The sequence below is a fragment of the Melanerpes formicivorus genome, unplaced genomic scaffold (assembly GCF_026170545.1).
Source record: "Melanerpes formicivorus ecotype bairdi unplaced genomic scaffold, bMelFor1.0.p_v2 SCAF_10, whole genome shotgun sequence".
Taxonomy (NCBI): Eukaryota; Metazoa; Chordata; class Aves; order Piciformes; family Picidae; genus Melanerpes; species Melanerpes formicivorus.
In genome coordinates this window covers 4289345-4314315 of record NW_027142362.1, presented here as the reverse complement: position 1 = coordinate 4314315, position 24971 = coordinate 4289345, and the positions used below count along the sequence as shown (strand labels likewise).

General features: G+C 47.5%; 1 protein-coding gene across 9 annotated transcripts in view; it reads right to left on the bottom strand.

Annotated features, from left to right (window-relative positions):
• The window catches only part of AKAP13 (A-kinase anchoring protein 13), a 243460-nt gene extending 227180 nt beyond the window's left edge, over positions 1-16280 (bottom strand). For all 9 annotated transcript variants that reach the window (XM_068143379.1, XM_068143382.1, XM_068143384.1 and 6 more), the window contains exon 1: positions 16179-16280. The gene's annotated coding sequence lies outside the window, so the exon portion shown is untranslated. The remainder of the gene's footprint in view (positions 1-16178) is intronic.
• Between the last annotated feature and the right edge of the window lie 8691 nt (positions 16281-24971).

Here is a 24971-nt window from a genome sequence, read left to right as displayed (position 1 = left end):
CAAGCAGAAACACAGAAAGAAAACACCCAGGGAGAGGCAACATCTCCCTTTCGAGTTCCACAAATGTGGCAGAACTCGTGGCAATTTCTCTAGCTTACATGAAACAGATTTTGAAGCACTGCCTGAAGTTTACAAAGTTTGCTTTGGAGCCAAGAGTGTCAACGCTGCTGGCACACACCACTCACCCCTGTCAGCACAAGCAGTATTTACATCCTGTAGCCAAAGTAAAGCTCTGAAGCCCAGGTTACTATCTCTGCCCATCACGAAACGTTCATGACGTACGTCCTGCATCTTTTGCCTAATTTCTCAGGTATTGGGCTTTTGGTTGGGATTTTATTTCTTCTTTTTTTTTTTTTAACTGAAATGCCCACTCATTAAAAAGCTACTGAGATCTCAAGCTCAAAAACCCCCCAATTAATTATCAGGGTGGTTTCCTAGCCTCGTTTCTACACTTCTGTTGCAGTTTCATGCCGTTCCCCTCACTCCCACTGCTCTTTAAGAGGTGATTTCACCTAAAAAGTTCAACTCTTACCACCCATCACTAAGTCCAAAGATAAATGCACCCTTTCAATTCAAGCTTACACCCTGCCAGAGCCTATTTGTATAACCTGACTAGGAGAGATGGGAAACAGTTACGCATTTGCTAAGGGGCGGGCTGTGATTTGAGAGTTAAATGCAAGCAAGATGCACAGACCAGGAGTAAAGCTTGGACTCTGCCAAGAGCCCAAGAACAGGTCCATCCTGTGTTGGGTCTCACAGCCACAGCCTGGTACAAGAACACCAGATATTTTACTGACTTACACCAAAAGCACAGAATTGTCAGGATTGGAAGGGGCCTCAAGGATCATCCAGTTCCAATGCCCCTGCCACAGGCAGGGACACTTTCCACTAGATCAGGTTGCCCAGAGCCACATCCAGCCTGGCCTTAAAAACCTCCAGGGATGAGGCTTCTACCACCTCCCTGGGCAACCTGTGCCAGTGTCTCACCACCCTCATGGGGCAGAACGTCTTCCTTAACGTCTAATCTAAATCTCCTCTCCTCTAATTTGGATCCATTCCCCCCAGTCCTATCACTCCCTGACACCCTCAAAAGTCCCTCCCCAGCTTTCTTGTAGCCCCCTTCAGATACTGGCAGGCCACAATTAGGTCTCCTCAGAGCCTTCTCTTCTCCAGATGGAACCACCCCAACTCTCTCAGCCTGTCTCCATAGGAGAGCAGCTCCAGCCCTCTGCTCGTCCTCAGGGCCCTTCTCTGGACACGTTCCAGTGCATCCAGATCTTTCTTGTAACAGGGGCTCCAGAACACACAGCAAAAAGAAGAATGCCACATTTTAACCTCTGGCTTCTCCTCCATTTTGCATGGAGTCCGCGTGCCAAAGCCAAGGAGCTCCCAGGACTCAGCAGCACGTAAGGCCCCGCGCTGCGCCGCGCTTCCAGCGGGCAGCTGCGTGAGGCAAGTGGAGCGGAGAGGACGCGGACAGATGTTTCCATTCACAAACACTGCCAAGGAGCCGGGAATGCCGAGTTCACTACCTTGGTGTTATTTACATTTCACAACATCCAGCAATAACCACGCCACAAGCAGTTTAAAAAAGGAAAATACAGCACAGCAGGGGAACATTTCGCCACCACCTTCATTAAGGGGGGGTGGAAAGGGGTGTCAAAAATGAAAAGCTTTTTTTATTCCAGTTCTGGAAACTTTGCCTTGTTTTGCCTGCTGCCATCCCAACAGGACAGCAGCACCCCGAGCCTCACAGAACGGCCTTGAGCTAAAGCACAGAATGGTAAGGGTTGGGTGGGACCTCATCCAACCCCCCTGCCAAAGCAGGATCACCTAAGACAGGTCACACAGGAGCATACCCAGGTGGGTTTGGAAAGTCTCCAGAGAAGGAGACTCCACAACCTCTCCTGGCAGCCTGCTTGCAGTGCTCTGCCACCCTCACCATACAGAAGTGTCTTCTCACATCATGGTGGAACCTCCTGTGTTCCAGCTCATACCTGATGCTCCTTCTCCTGTCACTGGGCACCACTAGAAGGAGACTGGGGACCTTCATCTTGACACCTACCCATCAGATATTTATAGACTCCTGCCATTGCCACCTTGCAAGGAAAGTGCTTATGTGGGGCATCAAGGATGGTGAACCATGCAGTCCCTGAACCACCTGGACTTCCCTTCTCCTGAATAAACTGATTTTTATCAAGCACAGACTATGGTTTCTCCTTTAGCAACTGTACCACAAACCAAACACTCCGAAGACCAAATCTGGTGCTCTTGGCACACACACACACAAAAAAAGTATCCTTACAAATGACTGGGAGGGTGTGTTTGAGAGGCATTCATCCAAAGCTCAGCCCTGAGACCCAACAGGTTTCAGAATTAGCTTCCAGATCCAGTCTGGCAACTCAAACCCCAAGAGCTGTCCCATCCACCTGAACACTGGAGCATTATATAGACAGACCACATGTGACAATCCACTCTGCCTGTCCTGAGGTGCTCCCTGCAGCAAGATATGGGGAAGGGTGATGGGAAAAAATTTCACACCAGCTTTATGATCCACAAAGTTCTTTTTGAGCCCCCAGCAGAAGAGCAGAGGGGGTGGGGAGGGAGTCAGTATAACACATTTCTATTGAAGTCACTACTTGCTCGAGCTTTTGAAGAGGTTCTGTACTTCAAATGTTTAAGTTACACACTCTGTATCGAGTTTCTTTTCAAGTGTGGAGCTGGTGAGCATTGCCCAGACAGGGTAACTTTACTGCTAGTGAGTGCAGGGCTCCCCTCCCACCACCACAGGACACCTTCCTTCCCGAAGTAAACCAGACACTAATGCTATTTATGGATCCCCTTGCAGAACCAGACAGGCCTCCTCGCCACTATTCATCAATGTGCAAAGAGCTTTTATTTCATGGCAGAGAGAACAGATTGAAAATAAAGATGGGGGGGGAGGCCTGAAGTTCTGCCTTACTTTCTTCAAAGAAATACCTAGCTGGAAAATCAATGAGGAACAGCAGTAGCTGCAAATGAAGGCTGATGCCAGGAGACTGGATTTTACTTTTCTTTTAAAAAGGCAATTTAAAGTTAGCTTCTAAAAGGTTATTAGAGAAAGCCAAAGACCCGTGGAAAAGGCTAGCTGAGGTACCAAGGGACAAAGCTCCAGAACATCAGCTCCATCACACCCCCACACCCAGGAGAAAGCCAGGGAACATAACCATGAAATCTTCCTTACTTCACAGTGGGGAAAAAAAAAAAGGCTAGATCAGGGTTTCCACAGACAAAATAGCTGGACAGCATTCACCAGCACTGCTTTTAAACATTAACATTGCAGAGTCCACTGACTTGCCCTGGGTTCAGTGGGAAGCACGGCTTTGTTCTTACAAGCATTTTCATAGAAGCACCTTTGCATTTAAAACACCCAACTGTAAGAGCATCTGCTATTCAGATAAAGCACCCAGAAGCAGGTAATTTGAGATGCAACAAGTTTTACAAAGCCCTGAAAGAGCCCAAGGGCATTTGGAAGGGTACATGCAAGTTGAGAATAAGTCTATTCTTAGATTATCTCCCTTTGGTGTTTCCTATAATCTTTTTTTTTTTTTAAACCCTCCTCCCACTCCTTTGAAAAAGTTGTTTGGTTATTAGGTACAAAAAAAAAAAACCCAAAAAAAATAATGGAAGAACCTGTTCTGCAAGGTGTATGAACAAAGCAGTATCTCCCCCAAAAAAGAAAAGTTCATTCAAAAGTATGTAAATAGTAAGGCTGGTAACACAAACAATAAAACCACAGGAAACACAAGAAATTAAGAATAGATCAAGACCTGCTCCATTTCCTGGCTGCTCAATATAGAAGCACCTCTCTGGGCTGGACATATCAGAAGATTTATTCTCTGAAGGACACATATGGGAGTTGACACAGATAACTTAGGCAAACAAAGCGCTGCGTCTGTTCTCAGCCTGCCTGTGCCTTGTACAGGCAAAGACACTGACCACCAACCAATGCAGCGACGCCAAGACTGGCACACCATGGCAGCAGTGTTCACCATCCTCTATCAAGCACTGCAGCGGCGTTCACCATCCCGCCCCTAGCAGTGAATTCACACTGCAGCGGCGTTCACCATCCCGCCCCTAGCAGTGAATTCACACTGCAGCGGCGTTCACCATCCCGCCCCTAGCAGTGAATTCACACTGCAGCAGCGTACAACGTCGCACTGCAGCCGCGCTCCCCATCCCGCCCCCAGCAGCAAATTCACACTGCAGCAGCGGGCGACATCGCACTGCAGCCGCGCTCACCCTCCCGGCCCCAGCAGCAATTTCACACTGCAGCAGCATGCAACGTCGCACTGCAGCAGCGCTCGCTCTCCCGCCTCCAGCAGCAATTTCACACTGCAGCAGCATGCAACGTCACACTGCAGCCGCGCTCGCCCTCCTGGCCCCAGCAGCCAATTCACACTGCGGCAGCATGCGACGTCGCACTGCAGCGGCTCTCACCCTCCTGGCCCCAGCGGCGACGTCGCACTGCAGCATCCTGCACCAAGCAATTGCTAACTTCAAAGAGAAATTCACAGAGTTAACTCCAGTATCTCCCAGCACACTGCTTACTGCCCAGGACACAACAATGCTCTTGAATGAGGAGTAGCGTGCTAATTCTGAAGCTGAGCAAGGAGCAGAGGTGACAACTAGTTCCCAGCATGCAGGGTGGTCCATGCCATAGCCACTGCACAACTCTCCCTGGCTGGAAGGCACACATTCAGAGCTCATCAGTGCATTCCCCAGCTCGGGCGTATTCCCAAACACCCCATTGCTGCTGGGCTCTTGTCTAGCAGCATCCCAACAGTACTTCCCCTCTTCTCCATCATAGGAACTGGGCTTTTTTTTAATGCCCCTGTCAACTGGTCAGAAGCAATATGGTCCCACCTAGACAAACTTTCACATCTCTTCTGCAGGAGGTCAAAACGCTGCTCTGCTTCAGCATCACAGCCACACTGCAACAGCTCTCGCTCCTCAACATGTACCAAACACTAAACCACGTCTCCTCCTTCTTCCAGTGGCTCACATCCAGCATTATCTAAAGAGTCAAAACAAAAATCTCACAAAGAAAATTTATTTCCTTCCATGCAAGCACCAAGTGATGCAGCATTCCCCAAAGACAAAATGTAACAGGACTTCTCTAAAGCATGCTTCCTCCGAGCGTCCCACGTTTCTTCTGGCACTGAAAGAGCACAAACCCAACACAAATACACATGGGTGAGGGTTTTCTTTGCACAAAAAGATATGCAAAAATATGTTACTCTCTTTTTCATTTCTACCGAGCAGCACTGCTGAGACCAACTTCTTGCTAAAAATTGGCAAAGACTTGATAAATTAGTTCCTGGAAAGGGGTAAAAAAAATAATGGTCTTCTACGCAGAGCATTAAAACACTTCTAAGGTTTAGAATCACAGAATCACCAAGATTGGAAGAGACCTCAAAGATCACCAAGTCCAACCTGTCACCACAGACCTCATGACTAAACCATGGCACCTCCCTGGGCAGCACATTCCAGTGCCTAACAACTCTCTCAGGGAAGAACTTTCTCCTCACCTTCAGCCTAAACTTCCCCTGGTGCAGCTTGAGACTGTGTCCTCTTGTTCTGGTGCTGGTTGCCTGGGAGAAGAGACCAACCCCCACCTGGCTACAGCCTCCTTTCAGGTAGTTGTAGAGAGCAATAAGGTCTCCCCTGAGCCTCCTCTTCTCTGATAGCTTTTATGATGTTTAGGCATTGCAAATGCTCAATCTTTTCATACAATGCAATTGGTCACTAACTATACACCATTTATCTGCCACCTCATAGTGTTAGCTGTCATAGCGAAGGGGATGTGTCATGCCAGCAGCCCACTGAAGGCTGAAAAAGCACAGTCATGGTTTTCTGGCTTCAGGAAGATGTCTGAGTTTTCAAGGACTTTCTTGCCACAAGTCTTCCATCCTCCTCAAGCGGTTCTGAGTTTTCATTTCAAGACTTACTCTCCACTTACTGAAGTGCTTTCCTTTTAGACGCCTGCTGCAGGCTGTTGCTGGGATAGGATCTCTTATTAGTCTCAAGCAGCCCTGTGACTTCTGAACTTTGAGATTATAAAGCAAGAAAGTTACTGAGCAGTAACCTGCAAGTGGATTGGCTAAGAAAAAGCAGCACAAAGTCCTGCCAAAAATCCTGGCTAATCTGATAAAGGAAAAGCAGGGAGGTCTAAGCACTAAACCCAGCAGGTTGGGGTGTTGTTGTTTTTAATAGACCCAATTCCAGCTGCAAAAGGAAGCATATCCCATTCAGCAGGGCACATCTTCTCTAGCTGTGGTATCTAAAGAAACCACATTTCACCACCTTAAAGGTACTGCCCCTAAGTAAATTGTAAGAGAAGACTGCCAGAGCTACAGAAAAGCCCAGGACTAACAGGTGAATTGCACAGCGACTGACAAACCTTTGTGATCTTCCTGGAAGGAGAGACCAAATTAAGGAGAGGTACGTGACACATAGCCAGTTACCATCTAAGTACTACTTTGATTCTCCCACTTTCAATGCACTTAAACAATTAATCCTCTTAAGATCCATGCAAGCATATTTATTATCCACAGTCCGAGCTTGTAAGCTCTTCAAGCAACGAGCTAGCTCTTTCTCTAGCTTAGCACATGTCTCATGAAATATGGACTAAGGCCATTTGAACTGTGGAACAGCTGCCAAAGACTCAGCTCCCAGAACCCCATTCCCCTCCAGCACCTTACAGGAGCAAGACATCCACCCAGGAGCATACCTTTAACCTAGTCAAAAGCACTCACAAGCTAGTTAAGTGCTCAAATCTCAGCCTTCACACCACACGCATCCTTCTTCAGGCTACATTACCAAAAGACTTCAGACATTATTAGCCCTGGCCAGGATGAAAGAGTAGCTTCAGATTTTGGAGATTGCAGACGTGGATTCACACTCCTGAGCCCAAACCAGCAAGTCTCCCACCAGCACACACACACAATGGGGACTGATATAGCCCCCAGTGTATTCCTAGGACAGACCTGAAGATGATATACACTTATTTTCTTGTTGGCAACCACACTACTTATTTCTCACTGCAGGTTGGCACTGTTTGCAGCAATGTTTCACCTTGCATCACACAGAAGTGTGAGGCATCACCTGGACCTTGTGAAATGGGTATTTATTACACACAGCATTTTATAGCTGTACATATAAAGGGGTTTAGTCTTTATTCCTCAGCTGATAAAAACCTACCTTCTTTGCAGCTGCTAGGAAAGAAACTATAAACATTTAATGCAGCAAGAGGTTTGTTCACCACCTCTCGCGTTCCACTGTGCTCTCAGACGATGATCGCTCATCGTAAAAATGGGTGGAGTGTCTAGAAACCACTCAAGCATGGAAAAAATGAGTCCCATGCTCACGAGAAGCTCCTGCACAGGCTGGAAACCCCACTGCATCAGAGTGCTGTCATCACTCCCCACATGGGAAGTCTTTCAGCTACGGATGCAAACATCTGCTACATAGCACACGAAACGCTGCTTTTCTTTCACTCTCCAGAATCACCCTCTGCACCAGCTCAAAGACCTGCAGAGCTCAAACTCATTCATCTTCAGTTTGGTTTTGAAACCATTACAAACCAGCACTCCCCAAATACAAAGTGCAGCCTTTAAAACATCCAGTGCAGTCAGTGCTGGGAGCTTGTGGCTGCAGTGCAAGATTTATGGTAGCAGGGAACAGAAGAAAAGCAAAATTCCTCATGTAACATTGGAGGTACATCTTGCAAGCCTCACTGCTCAGCTGGCTCACAAAGTGATATTAACTCATAAGGGCAAGTCCCAGTCTTGCTGCCATCTTACTTGTGGGTTCACCAATTAGGTCGTGTGCTGTGCACAAGCTCAAGTGACAGAAGAAATTGCTCTGTATAAGGGTCAAATCTGGGCATCCTGTCTCCCCTTCCCCCCCAAGAAATAAGTCACTTCTCCCCTTCCTTTAACATCTGCTTCCTCCATCTGAGCATTCATTGTCCCACTGCTATTATGGGACCAAAGGCTTCAGCATCCCAGAGGAAACTCAGGAGGGAAGCCAGAGTATAAAGCAAGCAACACTCATTCCCTCCAGCAATCTCACAACTTGGCATCCCCTATTTTGCCCTCTTACTATTGACAGCAGCTTCCAAGACCTGGCCAAGTGTTGAGAACCAAATGTGCCTGGAAGCCAAAGATGCCATACATCCTGGTATCAAACCCCATTGTGCCCACAGACACCAGTATGGCTGGCTTGCCTTGCTCTTACACCTCCCCAGGGACCCACAAGCAATGCTATGGGGCAGGAACCAAGGCCAGACAGAGAGTGGACTGACCCAGTACAGTTTTTCATAGGGTTGCAACAAAGCGAGTGATCTGACACAAGCAGCAGCTCTTCATTGCCTGAAATCATGGCAGGACAGAAAGCATCCCTCCCACAGCCCAAAATCAGAGACTTAACATCAGAGATGCTTAGGATGGATTTGTCCAAAGACTCCTTTCAGACAAATCCATCCTCAGCACCAACTTCCATTAGATGGTTTTTGTCTCCTGCAGGAGGTAGCTGTACAGATTCACAGCCTCCTCTTTGGTCTTCCCTACACTGAACACAGGGATACCTGCAAGAACAGGATGAGTGGGCCAGCATCCATGTATGACATGCCAGGTGTGTTAATCCATGGAAAAAGAAAGGGTGAGTCAGTAGCCCAAGTCTGAAGACAGCCCAGTTTAGAACAGCTGCTCCGTGCCAAAATCCTCGTTTGTAATGGGTTTATTAACTGCAGCCTTCAAACTTAGAGCAGTTACACCACTGGAGGCAGAGCCACATTGGGAAAGAGATTTACTTTCCCAAGTAACTTTGCCAGAAACCTCAGATACAATTTAGATGAAGCTACAAACCACGTCACAGGTTTTAGCATAACTTACTGCTCCAGTCTGCATTAGTCATGGGTGATAAACAGCACACGGGGGATTCAAACATGACACATCAAGTAGTCTCAAGGCAAAAAACACCTCTTAAACACATCAAATGACATCCACTCTCCTGCTTTAAGATGACCACCTTCAATCATGCTCATGGAGAATAAGCCTCACCAACAGTCAGACTTGTGTTTAAGTAAGTAGCTCATCACATATTTTATGTCTCCGCACACGCTCTGAAATAAGAACCTGAAGCAGCTGCCACAGAAGAAAATCCTTAAAGCCTTCCTTTCACACTGGATCAGGCTGTCACACCACAAATAGCATCTTGCATTAAACAATGATTTGGGGAAATCTCTCACTGTCTATTTTGCAAATGTAAAGTTCAGTTCAAAAATAAATGGTTCAGCAAAAAAAGACAAAGGGGCAATGGCTTTTGTGAGAGGCACAGCAGCCACCTGAAGGAAGTCACAAAGTACCCCAAGAGTGGCAGCTAGAAGCTGCTTGGGCAAATGCTGAAGATTTTGCTTAGTCTGCAAGAAAATTTCACAAGTACTTGTGAAAAGTGAGATGCCAGGGATCAGTTGCAACTACCTGCACTCATACATTTTAAACAGTACCTGAGAAGAGCAACCACACAGGATCCAACTCCAGATACAAATCCTCAGTCACCATCCCAGGATTTTCAACCTCATGCAAGAATCAAACATACACCAGCTACTGATTTTAAAATGGTCACTGCTTTATTCCAGGTGTGAAAGTAATTTATTACAAACTCCTGGAATCACAGAAGATTAAAGAAAAAAAGGCTAAGGAGTGATCATTCTGAAGTTACATAAAAGTGAATTCCTGGTCCTCATGAAGGTGAAAAGGAAAGAAAACACAAGCAGTCAAGGAGGATCAAGATCACAAAGATGATCCAAGGGCTGGAACACCTCTGCTATGAGGATAGGCTGAGGTTGCTGGGGGTGTTCAGCCTGAAGAAGAGAAGACTCCAGGGGGACCTCAGAGTTGCCTTCAACAGCTGAAGGGGTGCTTGGTTACATGGGTTAGTTGATTAGATGGTGTTGGATGATAGGTTGGACACGATGATCTTGAAGGTCTCTTCCAACCTGGTTTATTCTAGTCTATTCTATTTCAAGACTGCAGAGGAACTTCTCATGAGGGTGCCTAGCAGAAGGACAAGGGGGAGTGATTTGAAGCTGAGAGAGGGCAGGGTTAAACTGGAGCTCAGGAAGAAGTTCTTCAGTAGGAGGGTGGTGAGACCCTGGAATAGGCTGCCCAGGGAGGCTGTGGATGCCTCCTCCCCATAGGTGTTCAAGGCCAGGTTGGATGAGGCCTTGAGCAGCTGAGCCTCGTTGAGAGATGTCCTTGCCCATGGTGGGGAGGTTGGAGGAGATGATCTCCAAGGACCCTTCCAAACTAAGCCATTCTAGGAAACTTTGTTAAATTAACCCCCTCTACAGAAACACCAGTTAAAACATTCTGAATGCTGCAACTAAGGCCAAAAATCAAATTGCTCTATGAACTGTGGATGCCAACAAGCTTTACACACCACGAGACTGACCAGCAGCACCAAACTCAACATCACACACAAACCATGCTTGGGACATGCTGCATTCTAAGCCCTCAGCACAAGTTCTGTAGGAGGTGCTGATAGTAGTTTGAGGGGTATTTTTCCCTTATACTTAATCCAATTGCATGTGCAATATTTGAGGAGTTCCCAATGTGTCTCTGGGTTTGGACTGTGAGAACTACAATGCTGTGTCAGCAGGGAATTTAGCTTTTTCTCACCCCTAACAAAAAAATAATCACCCAATAAACCCCTCAGCATCTGATTTTTACTTTGATTTGGTTTTTTTCATTATTAATATATATGAAGTAGTTTGGTTAGACTGCCTGACCATGTCACAACACATGAGCCATTACAGCTGCAAGAGAACTAAAGCTGTCTTCTTGCAAACTATCACACTTCAAGGACTGGAGATGAGGAGGCTCAGGGGTGACCTCATTGCCCTCTACAACTACCTGAAGGGAGGTTGTAGCCAGGAAGGGGTTGGTCTCCTCTCCCAGGCAACCAGCACCAGAACAAGAGGACATAGTCTCAAGCTGTGCCAGGGGAAGTTTAGGCTGAAGGTGAAGAGAAAGTTATTCACTGAGAGAATAATTGACCATTGGAATGTGCTGCCCAGGGAGGTGTTGGAGTCCCCATCCCTGGAGGTGTTCAAGAGGAGATTGGATGTGGCACTTGGTGCCATGGTCTAGTCATGAGGTCTGTGGTGACAGGTTGGACTCGATCCTCGAGGTCTCTTCCAACCTTAGTGATACTGTGACTGTTGACTGCTTCAAAATATTTATTATTCCACTTTCTTCCTCCTGTTTCTCCACAATTTAGAAGATGACCCAAAATGGTTATAAAGAATTTAAAAAGATGATAAAATGTTATAAAAAAATGGCAGGGTTGGTTCCTCTTTGCTGAGAAGATAGCTTCACTCTAGATAAAAGTAATTGCAGTCTTAGGGAACTCAAGGGAAACACTTTGACTTCTAGCTCCCTGCCTTATCTTAGAAACACATCTATCTCCCATGTCGTCTTCACATGCCATAAAACAGGGACGGGCACTACAGTCAAATGCTTTCCTTGCAGTCAGAAAACCACTTCCAAGGGTGTAGCTCTCCAGAATAATTGCTCTTGGTGGGAGAATTTGTCACAGCAGCTGCTCATGAGACCATGCAGAGACATGAGCCAGGGAATCAATCACAGAACTTGAGGGGTTGGAAGGGACCTCCAGAGATTGAGTCCAACCCCTGGGCCAAAGCAGGATCACCTAGGGCAGGCTTCACAGGAACACATCCAGGTGGGTTTTAAAAGCCTTCAGAGAAAGACTCCACCACCTCTCTATCTGATACAGAGAAAGAAGATATCTTCACCCTAGATAAAAATAATTGAAGATATCTTTACCTGACCCAGGTAAAGAATGAACTTTTTTGTGCTGAACTGATCCAAGGTTTAAACTGTACAGAAAGACAATAAAATTGGAATCTTAACTGGAATCCATTTCCCAGTCTAGTCCAATGAACAGACCCACAAATCCCTGCATGGCCCAGCCAGGAACTGAAAGAGGCTGCTCATGCCTACACCAATAGAACAGAATAAACCAGGTTGGAAGAGACCTTCAAGATCATCGTGTCCAACCCATCAACCAATCCAGCCCACCTAAACAACTAAACCGTGGCAACAAAGAGACTGTGAAACTACAGCTTGAGTTGAGGAGGATGAGACTGGCAAAGTTTCACCTATGGCATGCTTCAATCAGCAGTCTCTAGGAGGGCATTAAACTCTTTACGAGGTTTATGGGGCAGTGTACTTGCCACACAGTCATCAACAGAGGAGTCACCCTGCTTCCGTGACAAAGAGCCATAAATACAGAGAGAGAGAGCTTCTCAAGAAAGATCTGTATAGTTTGACTGTAGCAAAAAGTTCCCAGCATAGCTGCTTTCCCTGGAGTGCTGCCTTCACGTCTTCCTTATCACTAACCAAAGCAAGTAACCAGCTAACTCCCAGCGATGTCTTTTGCCTTCTAGATCTGAATAGAGGTCATTTGCAAGGGAGAAAGGCAGGTTTAACTAACTAACTAAAGAGACAACATTATGCCACATCCACAGCTTTATTTCCAAAAGCAACTAAGTGCAATGCCAGGCTGCAACACCATGACCCAAGTGTTTTGACTATTCACCAAGTACAGGCAGTGGCCAGTTCCCTCCCCACAGCAAGATTGCTGACAGCTGTTTTAGAGGAGAAAAGAGTGAAGCCTGGCTAAGCTATTCATAAAATTGTCATTGCACCTAAGACCCTAACAAGAAGTTCTGATTTAGAAGGCAGGGGAAAAAAGAAGAAGTGTGAAATGCTCCCTGGCAGTGACTGCCCAGGTGGTACACACCCACCCTGATCCAGGATCCCAGCTAGATTATATCCCCCATGGCAAACCTCAGAGCTGCACTGCAGAACTTGATCAACACCCAAAGCTATCAGCTGCTTCACAAAATCATTCATTAACTTTACCTATCCTACAGGTGATCAATGCAAGCAAGCAAACACATGAGCACTTGGCATCATGCAGCACGCAGCAATCACAAGCTGCAGGCTGCAAGGTGCTTCCCACCCCAGCCTTTCGTGTGCCTGCAAACAGAGTGCTGCTGACGCTATCCTCAGGCTGGAAACCACACAAACTGCCGACTCCCTGTCCAGGAGGCTGGTAAAACACAGGAACACAATCACTCAAGGAAGGTGGATCATGCCTTTATGGCCTCCTGGACTGTCTAGCCTTTTGCTCAAGTTTAACTTCTTAACACTGCCTTCCACCAGCAGAGCAAACCCAAAGCCAAAAAGTTCTTCCATACACATCAGCTATGTGGTTTAGTTAACTTCAGGCTATTTATCACCAGTGTGGGGAACCTCTATAGAAATAACATTTAATAGCACTCAAGTAGATGAGTTGCAGAGATAACCAGCTATAGTAGTAAGCAGAACAGCTTCCAAGCTGCTTCAAGGACTGTTTTAGAGGCCAGTGGATCACCACCAAATACCTGGCACAGGAAACTGATCCGTTGGTGTCCTGGAAGCAAAGGGGAAAATAAATAGGTACAGCAAGTTCTGTGGACAGGTTTTTTTTGTTAAGTAGCTATCTATTAAAACCACTATGCCAGAAGAAAATTACATGAAAGTATACCCTGCCTTTGTAAGACAGGAGGGTGTGCATACCACCAGTAAACCTAACCAATGGGTTTTTTCCGCTGGCGTAATTTCTTGACCACTGCCTTAGTTCATGCTTTGGATAGAATAACCAGATTCCTTTAACAGTACTTAATCCTCCTCTTAGCAAAGGAACGTACCCTAGACCAGAACACAGCTTACTCAGGAGCATACCCTGACAAGAGATTAGTAGCAAGTTCTGCATCAGCCCAAGTCTCCAAGCTTTCCCTATATAGCCTGTGTTTAAAAACATTCATCATCACGCAGGACCTGGCAAAGCTCTGCACCTACAAGAAGCTTTGACTTCTTAACTGTGTTCTCCTCCTTTGATGCTGTGAAGCTGTAAATCAGGAACACTGAGCTCCTTGACTTTCTCTCTGGCTACAGTCCCTGGCTGGACTCTGTTACCTCTAACATGCCATGTTCTCACCTCTCAGGCTATGCCAGCCATCCTTTGGACACTGGAGCCAGGCAGGAGATGCAGGCTGGCATGCAGCATGGCACATCCACACTATCTTCAGAAGACTAGTCATTCAGGCTACCTACAAAACCTGTCTGCCTTGCAGAACTCAACATCTGTGCCCTTCTAGCAACAGCCCCAGGCTAGCCTGTCTGCCCAGCACCATGGTGGCAGCGCTGGAAGGACAGACAGGAGCCGTATTAGGCTCAACTCACGAATGCAGAAGATTGGTACACTCTTGAACTCATGCCAAGGGACAACACAGGCCCAGATGATCCTCACCTTGCCTAACACACCCTTACCCTGCTTACCAGGCTTGGAGAGCTAAAAAAAATAATAAGAAAAGGAAGAAAATATAAAAACACCCAACCCCAAACAATAAGCAAGAAACTGACACCATGGAAAGTGACAGCCGAGACAACAGTGGTCCAAAGCAAAGGCCTTCCAAGTGAATGCTCCTCTAAGTACAGACAGCACCTTCTGTCCACAGGCACAGATGTGAGATTAATGCCAATCTACTCCCACTAAGACACCAATGTATAAAAACACAACTCTTCTAACACAGCAATAAATGAACCATTAGTACCTTACCTTTAAGGACCCATGTGGAACTCTCTTCACCTTTGCAGTCCCACAATAGCTCGGCCAGGGTGTGCAGAAGAAGAAACACACCTGGCAAGGGATTGATTTTAAGCTTGAAGGGAGTCACCATAAAGAGAAATAATGTAGCTGGGCCCTTTAAAACTGATTAGATTACATTAGCCAAAACTCCCAGCACCCAAGACATTCATGGATCTCAGAGCAACTGTCTAAACTCAGCTCTGAAGCTACATGCTTTACATATTTCTACTGCATCGCATATCTCCATGAGTACCTAAAGTTTTACGGCTGACAAAGATTACAGAGAACACCACAGCGACCAACTGTCCTGCAGCAGAAGCACAGCATTTCTAATCCCTTTATCGAGTCCCTGTCTGGTCACTCACAGCAGAACCAGCACAGCACACTCTTCAAGAAATAATCCAATCCAACAAGCAAAACCCACCACAAACCAACGCTTTTAAAATCACCTTTTCTCCCACTGAGCTGCAGCCCATGTGAAGCCCCACAAAGGACACCGGAGCACAACCAGTTACAGAGGTCAGCAAAACTGATCTCCACTAATCTCAACTCCTTTATGTGACCGTGGGGATGACACAGAAGGTGGATTAATAAGCCCTAAGAATTCACAAGTTAAGATACAACTACCCTCCAGAAAACTCTTACATTTGCTTCGGAAGAGAAGCGTCTCCACTCCGGGAGAAGGAAAAAAAGCCCCACGTTACATTTTCAAGCAATATGAGTAAATGCACAAAACACGCCCCGCGGTAATGACCCTCCGAGCAACTCCCCAGCCCCACTCAACCCCGAAGGTGAGCAAACCCCACACGGGGCTCGGATATAACGCCCAGACTACTTGATTTGCAATAACCTGCGATACGAAGTTGCGTCAGCGAGGCTAGAAGGGGAATTTTATTATCAATATCAGTAATATCGATCGGGAGGATGCGGATGGGGGCTGAGGGCCAGGGTAGGCAATGGTAGGAGTGTCTGTGTGCCCGGGCACAGGCTCGGATCACGCTGCGGGGAGCGAAGCCGCCACCCCCACGCTTGCAGCGGGGGAACCGCGCCCGGCCCCAGCCCCGGCCAGCCACGCACCGCCGGCCCGCAGACAATAGCGGCGGGGAGCAGCCGCGCGAGAAAGCGCATCCGAGACGTTCCGAACAAATAACAATACAAGGAAGAGGGATAAAAGGCACGCGAGGGAGACGGGCTGCCCGCAGCGGCTCCACGCAAAGTTACGCGGGGGAAAAAGCCCCCGAGGAAGACGAGGAAAAAGAGGAAGGGCGTGGGAAGCGTGCGAGGACGCGGGAAGAGGAGGGGGGACTCCCGTACGCCCCCTCCCCCGCCAAGAGAGGCCACCCCTACGCCCCCCGCCACGGGCCTCCCCAAACTTTCCAACACCCCTTCGCCCAACTCCGGCGGGACAGACTCACCGCGGGGGCCCGGCGGGCGGCTTCGCCCCTGGCAGCGGGGCCGGGAGGGAAGGGAAGGGGCAGGGAAGGGGACGGGGAGGGGGGAAAGAGGCGGCCGGGCCGGGTGCTCTCCGCCCGGGGAGGCGGGCAGGAAGGAGGGCCGGGGGCTGCGAGCTTGCAACCTGAGCAGCTCCGCCGCCGCCGTGCCCGCCCCCGCCCCGCCGCCAGCCCGCATGCGCCGCCGCCCAGCGGGGCCGCCCCCGGGGAGCGGGCGGGGAGGGGGCGGTGGGGTCAGCAGTTGCTGTACGGCTGAGCGTGGCACCGCGGAAAACTTGCACTGCTGATGAGTTTCAGCTGCTCTTCCGCCGTCTCCCGGCGAAGGCAGCGGCCGGCTGGGAAAAGACCGGGAGCCCAGGTGCGGCCCTTCACCTGCCGGTCTGTCACCTGCCGGCTCCCCGTCCCACGTGCCCTTGCCCGGTTTGCACAGCTGCTGGGGGGGAAAATCCGTCTGCTTGTTTATAAGGTGGGGCTGCCGGTGTGAGAAGACACAGGCAAGTTTTCATGCAGCGGGTTTATTTTCCTTTGAGGGGGACACTTCCTTCCCGTGCACTCAGTTTCAGCTGCAAGCGGCTGTTTGGCTTGGGGTTGTGTTTCCAGCGTTCCCACCTCCAGCAGTTGCCAAGCCTCTCCTGGTGCTGAGAGTTCAAGCCGTCCTGCCGGGACCTGCTGCCCTTCTATACCTGTCACAAAATCCAGCCCTACCCGTCCAGCATATGGCCTTCTCCCGCTCCTCACCTTCTTCCCCAGTTTCCCTTGGTTGTGTGAGGTGTGTACGTTTGATGAAGGTGCATCTCAGAAACCACAGAAACATTCCAGCTGGATAAGACTCTCGGGACAATCAAGTCTAACCGATAACCCTACTCTACCCTAAACCACATCCCCAAGCACCACATCTAAACAACCTTTAAACACATCCAGGGTTGGTGACTAAACCACCTCCCTGGGCAGCCCAATGCCTGACCACTCTTGCTGTGAAATGTGTTTTCCTGATGTTCCATACTGTTCCCACACCTTGCCATGGAATAATGGTGGAAATGGCAACCTACTATTAGCAAATGAGTTCATGTGGCCTGTGGTGTGCATGTAGGTAGCTTTGAGGAGGCCCCTGGGAATGAAGATGCATGAACTGTTGTGGTGACAACTTGCCTTCAGTTAGCATTTTTGTTGGAAGCTCTTTGGAAGTGTCTGTGTGTGGTGCCCAAATATTTCTACTCAGCTTAACCCACTAGCCCTGACAGGGGCCAGGTGATAATGTCCCACAAAGGTGTTAAGAACACTGAGTTTAACATGCTCATCCTACCCCACCGGGTCTAGGCAGCCTCACCTCACAACATCCAACCCCCAAAAACTTTACAGTATGTTCCAAACAGACCTTGCTGCTGACCAGAGCATTGGGCAGAGGCTGCAGGAAATTCACATTCATCATGTTCTCTCTAGGTGGAACAGAAACAGCAATACTGTGCACAGTGCAGAAGATGTTCTGCTTAAAACCCTGTGTGTGAACTTGGCATTGCATTGTTGATTCAGTTTAGATCAACTGAAATCAGATAAATGGCTTCAACAAACTTGTGCAACATGGTCATTTTGGAGGCTGGCACATCCCAGTGTCACGTACCCTTTTCAACCCGGGTGTAAAGCAATAGTTTTTCTTATGTGGCTCCAACAGGGTAAGGCAAACAAGAGTGAGGGCACTGGAGATACGTTTTCGTTTGTCTTCTTCCCAGCCCTCTAGGAAGGGTTGATGAGGCAGATCACTTGGGAGTTCCCAGATTGAAGAAGAGGGGTCAGGCACGGCGATGGCTCAGGAAAGAGCACCATCTAGTGAAAAGTCACTTCTTGCTCAAACCCTGTCCCCTGCGAGTCTCCAAACAATGACTAACCCAGCCCAGCCCAACCCACCTCGTCACATCTGAGGCAATCGTGAGCAAGGTAGCATGGTAACAGATAACAGATGCCTAACATTTTCCATAACACACGCACTGAGATCGTTAGCTCTACCCTCTCCGTTGACCATCTGCTCTGCTTGTCCATTTCAGCTCGGAAAGCCAACCTCTGTGTTTTGCTACCTTACCTGAAACTGACACAGCCCATCCCCGAGTCATACTGTGGTAATCAGGAGCCCCAAAGAGAGGACTCAGCCTCCCGTACGAGTACTTGCCAGCTGTGTACATGCCTGTGCATATGGGCTAACATGTGCCACTATTGCAGCCAGCTTGGAAATCTTTTGGAGAGTCTTTTGAGCACAAGGGTGCAAAGGTAATCTGCCAGAAAAGCTGTCTAGAAGCATTTACCACAGTCATTATATTTTAAACCAGGATACAAGGAAATTACCACGGAAAATACTGGGGACAGTTGACACAGCAGCTTAGCATCAAAGCAGGAAGATCAGCTGATGGGCTGATCGTCGAAGGTATTATGGTCCTTTAAGTCAAGCAGGGTGACTCAAAACACAGAAAAGGTGCACAGTTTTCTATCAGAAATATTCTCTGCCAGAGTGGGTGTCTCCAGCTGCCCACATATCCCCAGAGTGTCAGATGCTGGTGGTGACTTAGGAAGGGAATTAGCAAAGATAGGCAGGGCTGTGGGATAGGCTGTGGGATCTCCAAATTGCCAGGGGGTTGGACAGATGCTCAGTTTAGATCTGAGCTTAGGTGCCCCTTTACTGTGGGAGGGCTTAAGATGCCCCAGGACCAGAGATCAGTGAGCATCTGCCCCCGAAAGGCTGTGTAAGCTACCTCAGATGCCCTGCTCTCAGCAGCCCTTCACACATTTCTTTTACCTCTCCCTTCCCCAAGATGTAGTCTGTGCTCTGCTTTTGTTTTTAAATTGTTATCCACCTCCAAATTCTTTATCTCAAAATATCCTGTCTGCACCCACATATAACCACAAACCAAAACAGAAAGGCAGCAGGTGAAGGGAAATTTGTGCAGCAGCTTCATGGGTGCGAGTCTCCTGACAAATCACTCACCTTCAGTCTTCTCTGATGCTGGTTCCCCTGGGCTTCACCACTTGCCATATGTCCAGGTCTGCTTTTTGAACGCTTTCAAACAATACTACATCAGAAATTCTTTCTTTGCCTGTTCCAGGTTTTAATTTGTCACCAAGCTTTGCTGCCGGGATCCCTGCTTCCTGCTGGGGAACTGGATTTAAGTGTGAGTTGCACTGGTGAATGAGAGACTGGAATTTGGATCTGCCCATCATCTGAACATAGTGGCATGAATTAGCACTATGAGAGCATTGTTCTCATTTGCTGGAAATTAGCTGTCCTTGCCACTGAATAGAAAACAGAGTGCAATGTAATGAGGGAAGCAGCAACTATTAAAGATTTGTTTTCATCGTGTTGGAGCAGCTACAAAACCGAGGCACCGAGCACTAATGTGGCTGACAGCAGCATGTGGTGTTTTCTTTGTGGTTCTGCTTGTTTGGAGTTGAGGCAACAGCAGCTGCACCTGAAGAGATTTTAATGTTTTCCTTCTTCAAACTCCTCAGCCTAATGTGATCTCTGAAGTCCTGTGTGCTGTACAGTCTTTACTGCAAAGTTCTGGGCTGTGCCTGAGAGCAGCCTTCAGGAGAAGATTCTCAATGAAACATTCTCGGTCAGCGTGTAGTCTCAGTGTGTCACAGTCATCAGATGCTGGAGTTCATCCTTAGGATGGGAGAGAGCCTGGAACAGGTGAATCGCAGTAAAACCCCCTTGGACCAAAACACAAACATCTGTGATCTGCAGTATGAAATTAATGAAATCAAAGGAGGTTCTTTGGGTTCTTCTTCTGCTCCTCTGGAAGTTTGTGGGGCTTTGGCGGCAGCAGAAGGGGTGCAGCCTTGCACCTAGCTGTCACCCACCACGTACCTCACTTGTTGATTACTGCTCTTTCTGATTGTTTCTCAATTCTGGGAGACAGTGCTTATCAGTTGCTCATGCAGATGACATTTTAGTTAGTTGCTCAATTGGTGGGGCACATCTAGCAGGTCCACCTCTGCAGCTCACAGGGCCCCTTCATGTGCTGATAAGATATGCTAACACCAGGCTTTCAAACTCCTCTTTATAGATATCATTGGCAGCCCTGATATAAATACTGCCTTTTTCTTCTGGTCAAAAAATTTCCAGTTACTAATGTTGAAAGGATCTGAAAACAGGTAAGGGAGCATCTCTGCTGACAGCTCCAGTGGAGTCACACCCACATACATTTGTGACAGGCACACATAATGAGAGTGTGTGATTCAATTGTGTTTGCTTTAAATATTCTCACCACCAAAGAAATCATCTGGTGAGCTCCATGTTGTACTTTCTGTATCTGCAACTTCCAAACAGCTAACACAGGAAAAGAAGAAGAAGAAGAAGAAGCAATAAAAGCAACCAAAGAACAAAAGAGCTTCACAATCAGCTTGGGCATCCCGCAGGGATGAGGTGTGTGCAGGTGTGTTGCAAAGAAAGTGATGTTTCATCCCCTTTGCCCTCCTCCTGCCTGGGCTCAGAAATAATAGTAACTACAACAATAATCACTCGCACAACCTCTTACTGTCTCCACCAGACCTCTGGAGATCAGACAGTGATGCTTGTCCCAGCAGGGAGACTTACGCCATGCCTGCGGGCTCACCCTCCATTCAGCCCTGTGGGATAGGTGCTAGAGTGAGCACAAAGGGAGGGATGAAAGGAGACCTGCAGGCTGCAAACACTGTTGTCGTTAGCTCCTGGGAGGGTTTTGTCTTGCACTGCAGCTGTATACTTCATGCTTTGTCAAAGGACACCGTTAAGAGGCGTCTGCTCTGGCCATCCTGTTCTGTTCAATATACCTTTTAATTTAGTACTCTTCTATTTCTGTCTTCAGCAAGGGTTGTTGTCCACTTACGTGCAAAGCAAGGGATAGGCAAATCTATGCCAAAAGGCTTTGCTGAACTATCAGAAAACATCCATCAAATCAATACACAAAACTGAATTATGTGGGAGCCCAGGAGTAAAAAATGACAAACACAGGGAGTTAAATTGATAGCAGACCAGGATAAAAGCTTTTAGTCAATGCAGGCTGTAAAATTAATCACATGCAGTATACTCCCTAAAAAACTAGAGCTGTTTCCTCATCCCCTGCACTTGACTCAATTTCAGATCTAACTAACATGCAGAGTAGATTAAAATTAATCAATACAGCAGATCCCACAGTAAAGCAAACAATCAAGAAAGCAACACGTGCATTTGCAACCCATTATTTATCGCCATCACCACGTGTGGCCAGGATGTGAACACATAATGGCATGTGAACTGCTGCCAGAGCTGATGGGTGTATTTATGTTCTGAATGAAGCAGTAAGAGAAACTGTTAATGGCTGAGTCACTTGGAAATATTTGCTTGAATTTGGCAAATATGGCAAAGGGTGAAACAGGCCACAGGCAAAGGGTGAACAGGCTGCAGATGTGCAATAGATCTTTTTCTGTGTCTAGGACATGAGTGCTCCACCTCTGACTTTCACTATTCAGGTTTGCTCTGTAGGTGTATATGGACTGGATGAGACCTCCCAAGCTACAGAACATGAGAGAGGAAAGTCCTCCAGGTATTGGGAACCAAAAGCTCATAAGTGGTGGCCAATATTTCCAGCTTACCCAAATGTGTAAACACCATCTCCCGTTCATATCCTTGCATTAAATACCTGCCCAACGTTTTCCTATATATCTTCATGAAGCTGCCAAGTAAAACAATTACCAAAAGAGGTGCCTGCCTCAGGAAGGCAACCAGGGAGCATGTGTTCTTTATAGAGATCCAAACACAGCCTGGGAACTCACATCTTGGACCACTGACTTCAGGCTGAACATGAACTGCTTTAAAAGCTGCGCTGGATTGCCATCATCAGCCACCCACCAGCTGTTTTGCCAACACCTGTGTGTTACAACATGTACCTGTAGCAGACTTGAGGTCTTGAGAACAAAGTAGACTCCCTTTACTGAGATTTCCAGTGCTGGAAAGTCAAGGAGTTTCTGTCTTCATGTCACGAGGCCTCATTTTTCTCACACACATGTTCTGTACCCGTTGCCAGTCACCCCAGCTTTGCAAGATGGCATATACCTACCAGGTGGGCCTAGTACTTCTGCACCAGAACTGCTGATGTGCACAGGAGTCAGCAAAAATGCAGCATGCTTTTTCTTGGCTTAACACGTCTCCAAATCACAGAGAAGTACAAAAGGCCATTGAACATCTCTGTTCAGCAGCACGAACAGCTGGTCTGCTAACAAGTGCAGATCTCTTGTGGCAGTGGGTTAAAATAACTTCAGTTCTCCAGAGGGGAAGAGAAGGCTGCTTCACCATGCACTATAAACCACTATCACATGGGGCCCAGGAAATCAAAGATACGCTGCTACAACTCCTAATGCCAGGAAGAACAAAGGGGACCTGGGCATTCCATGGGTGCTGTGCATGCATTGGTTCAGCATGGCAAGCATTATGTTGTGACACATGAGGTACCGCTGGCCATCGTCTTTTATCATCACACTGCTTCCCTCTGCTCTTCCTCTGCAGAGTTGATTCTGAATCTTTATGGACTGCACATGGCTTTGGTAAGGTGATAGTCCCCACTGCCAAATATAGTTCTTGAGGAAAAATCATAGAATCATAGAAACAATAAGGTTGGAAAAGACCTCAGAGATCATTAAATCCAACCTGTCACCCAACACCTCATGACTACTAAACCATGGCTTCAAGTGCCACGTCCAATCCCTTTTTGAACACCTCCAGGGATGGTGACTCCACCACCTCCCTGGGCAGCACATTCCAGTGGCTAACAACTCTCTCTGTGGCGAACTTTCTCCTCACCTTGAGCCTCATGAATGCTTTTGTCTCCGTGTTCCCCAGTCCAGGAGACCCACCATAACAACATCATTTCTGCCTTCCCCTCTCTTCTTTCGGCTGCAGCATCTCTGGCTGCTGGGGGCTATTTGCAGCAGCAGTCATCTGGGACAAGTAGCGAGGTAGACACATCGCAGGGCTGGCATTCTGGCTTGTCAGCGTGTCCCCTCACTCCTGTAACGCTACACCACTTCTCAATAATTTCTGAGCAGCTTGGGCTAAGAAGCCCATTGCATTGGCTGTGTCAAGAATGGGACATGGCATCACTGGAATCCCGAGCTGGGCACGCTGTGTTTTGCACCACACACTGACATGCTTTTGTGTGGAGGGGATCCATTTCACATTAAGCAGCAGTCATACAGTATTTTTGATCACCACCTGTAAGCAAATCCAAGCAAAGCTCATTCCAAGGTCAGCTGAGTATTTCAGCAGACTTATCTCCAGCCTTGCAGGCTGCAGAGTAGGCCATCACACTGGCCACTGGAACCTCCAACAGATCAAACAGAGACAGAACTGATCCAGCCTGGCAAAGCAAGAGATTAGGATCAAACAGACTGCTCCAGCCATGCAGCTTGATATTGACAGGTGTGCAGGATGTCATTACAGTCAGCAGACAACTTCAACTAATGAGGTCTTTGTTTTCACTACTTTCTTTCCTTCCTGTTTTTTTTCTCTTTCGTTTTTTTCCCCCCAACACAGAGCAGCTAAACCATCCTCTGACAGATTTGAGCTTGCTCTTAGTGAAGCTGATTCAGGGTACTATTGTGCACCTGCCCTGGGCAGTGAGGCAGACAGGGGCCATGGCAGCAGCTATCTTGGGTGACCTGTGAGCCCAGAGCATTTATTTGTGACTAATTAAATAACTCTGTCATCTGAGAACTTCAGCAAAAGCTGTATTTCCCTTTTTATTTACTTGTTCTTCCTCCCACTGTGCACCTGGGTTAGCCAAGAGCAGAAAGCAACAGATAAGAGAGTTGAGAGGCACCTCCTGAAGCAAGGCTGCTTGAGAGGAGAGGAGATGAACAACCTCATGTCATAAATGTCTCAAATATTAGAAACTTCTTGATGCTACACAGAGAGACACAGGATTTGGTGGTGTTTCTTTTCCATAACTGTGGCCTTCCAAATCCTTTGCTATGAATTTGATTCTCCCTCCTTCACAGTGTGTTTCTAGTTGTTGGCATCCATTTTCCCCTGTTTGTCACAAGCCAAGAGCGTTGGTGCGTGAATATAATCAAGTCCAAACCACATCCAAGGGTTTAGTGTTACACAGGGAGAGAAATTGAAACAGGATCACAGGGTCACAGGATGTTAGGGGTTGGAAGAGACCTCTGGAGATCTTGGAGTCCAACCCCCCTGCCAGAGCAGGACCATAGAATATAAACCACCCCCTGTTCATTCCACCAAGATGGAATCAAGGTGCTTGTAGCAAACTTTGTCCTGCAAAGCTTTAAGCATCTTGGGGTGGTGTTAGCATCACTCTTTCTCACTGAGGATAGTGAAATTATGCTGTTTATAAGTTGGGAAGACTGTTTGTTTGATTGGCTTATGGATAGCTGTTGAAACCCTGTACGTACGTAGACAAACAGCTCTCTCCCTCTGTCATTAGACTGATTGCACATTAATCTGCAGATCAATAAAGCTATTTGTAATTCCTTTACGTCTGTGTGATTAGTAAAGCCACAGACACACCTTGCCACACTGAGTATCTGATTCTGAAAGTGAAATCAGGAGGCTCATCTCTCTCTCTGCCAACACATGGCCACATCAGGTTACTCCTGCCATTCGGTTCTTCTTCTCTTTTTTTGGAGCATCTTTAAAATGAAAAGAGGAACTGAGTTATTGTCTCAGCTGTTGTGGCAACCAGAAAACTAAAGCAGACATTGCAGCTTATGCTGAAACCCCTGAGTGAGAAAATTAGT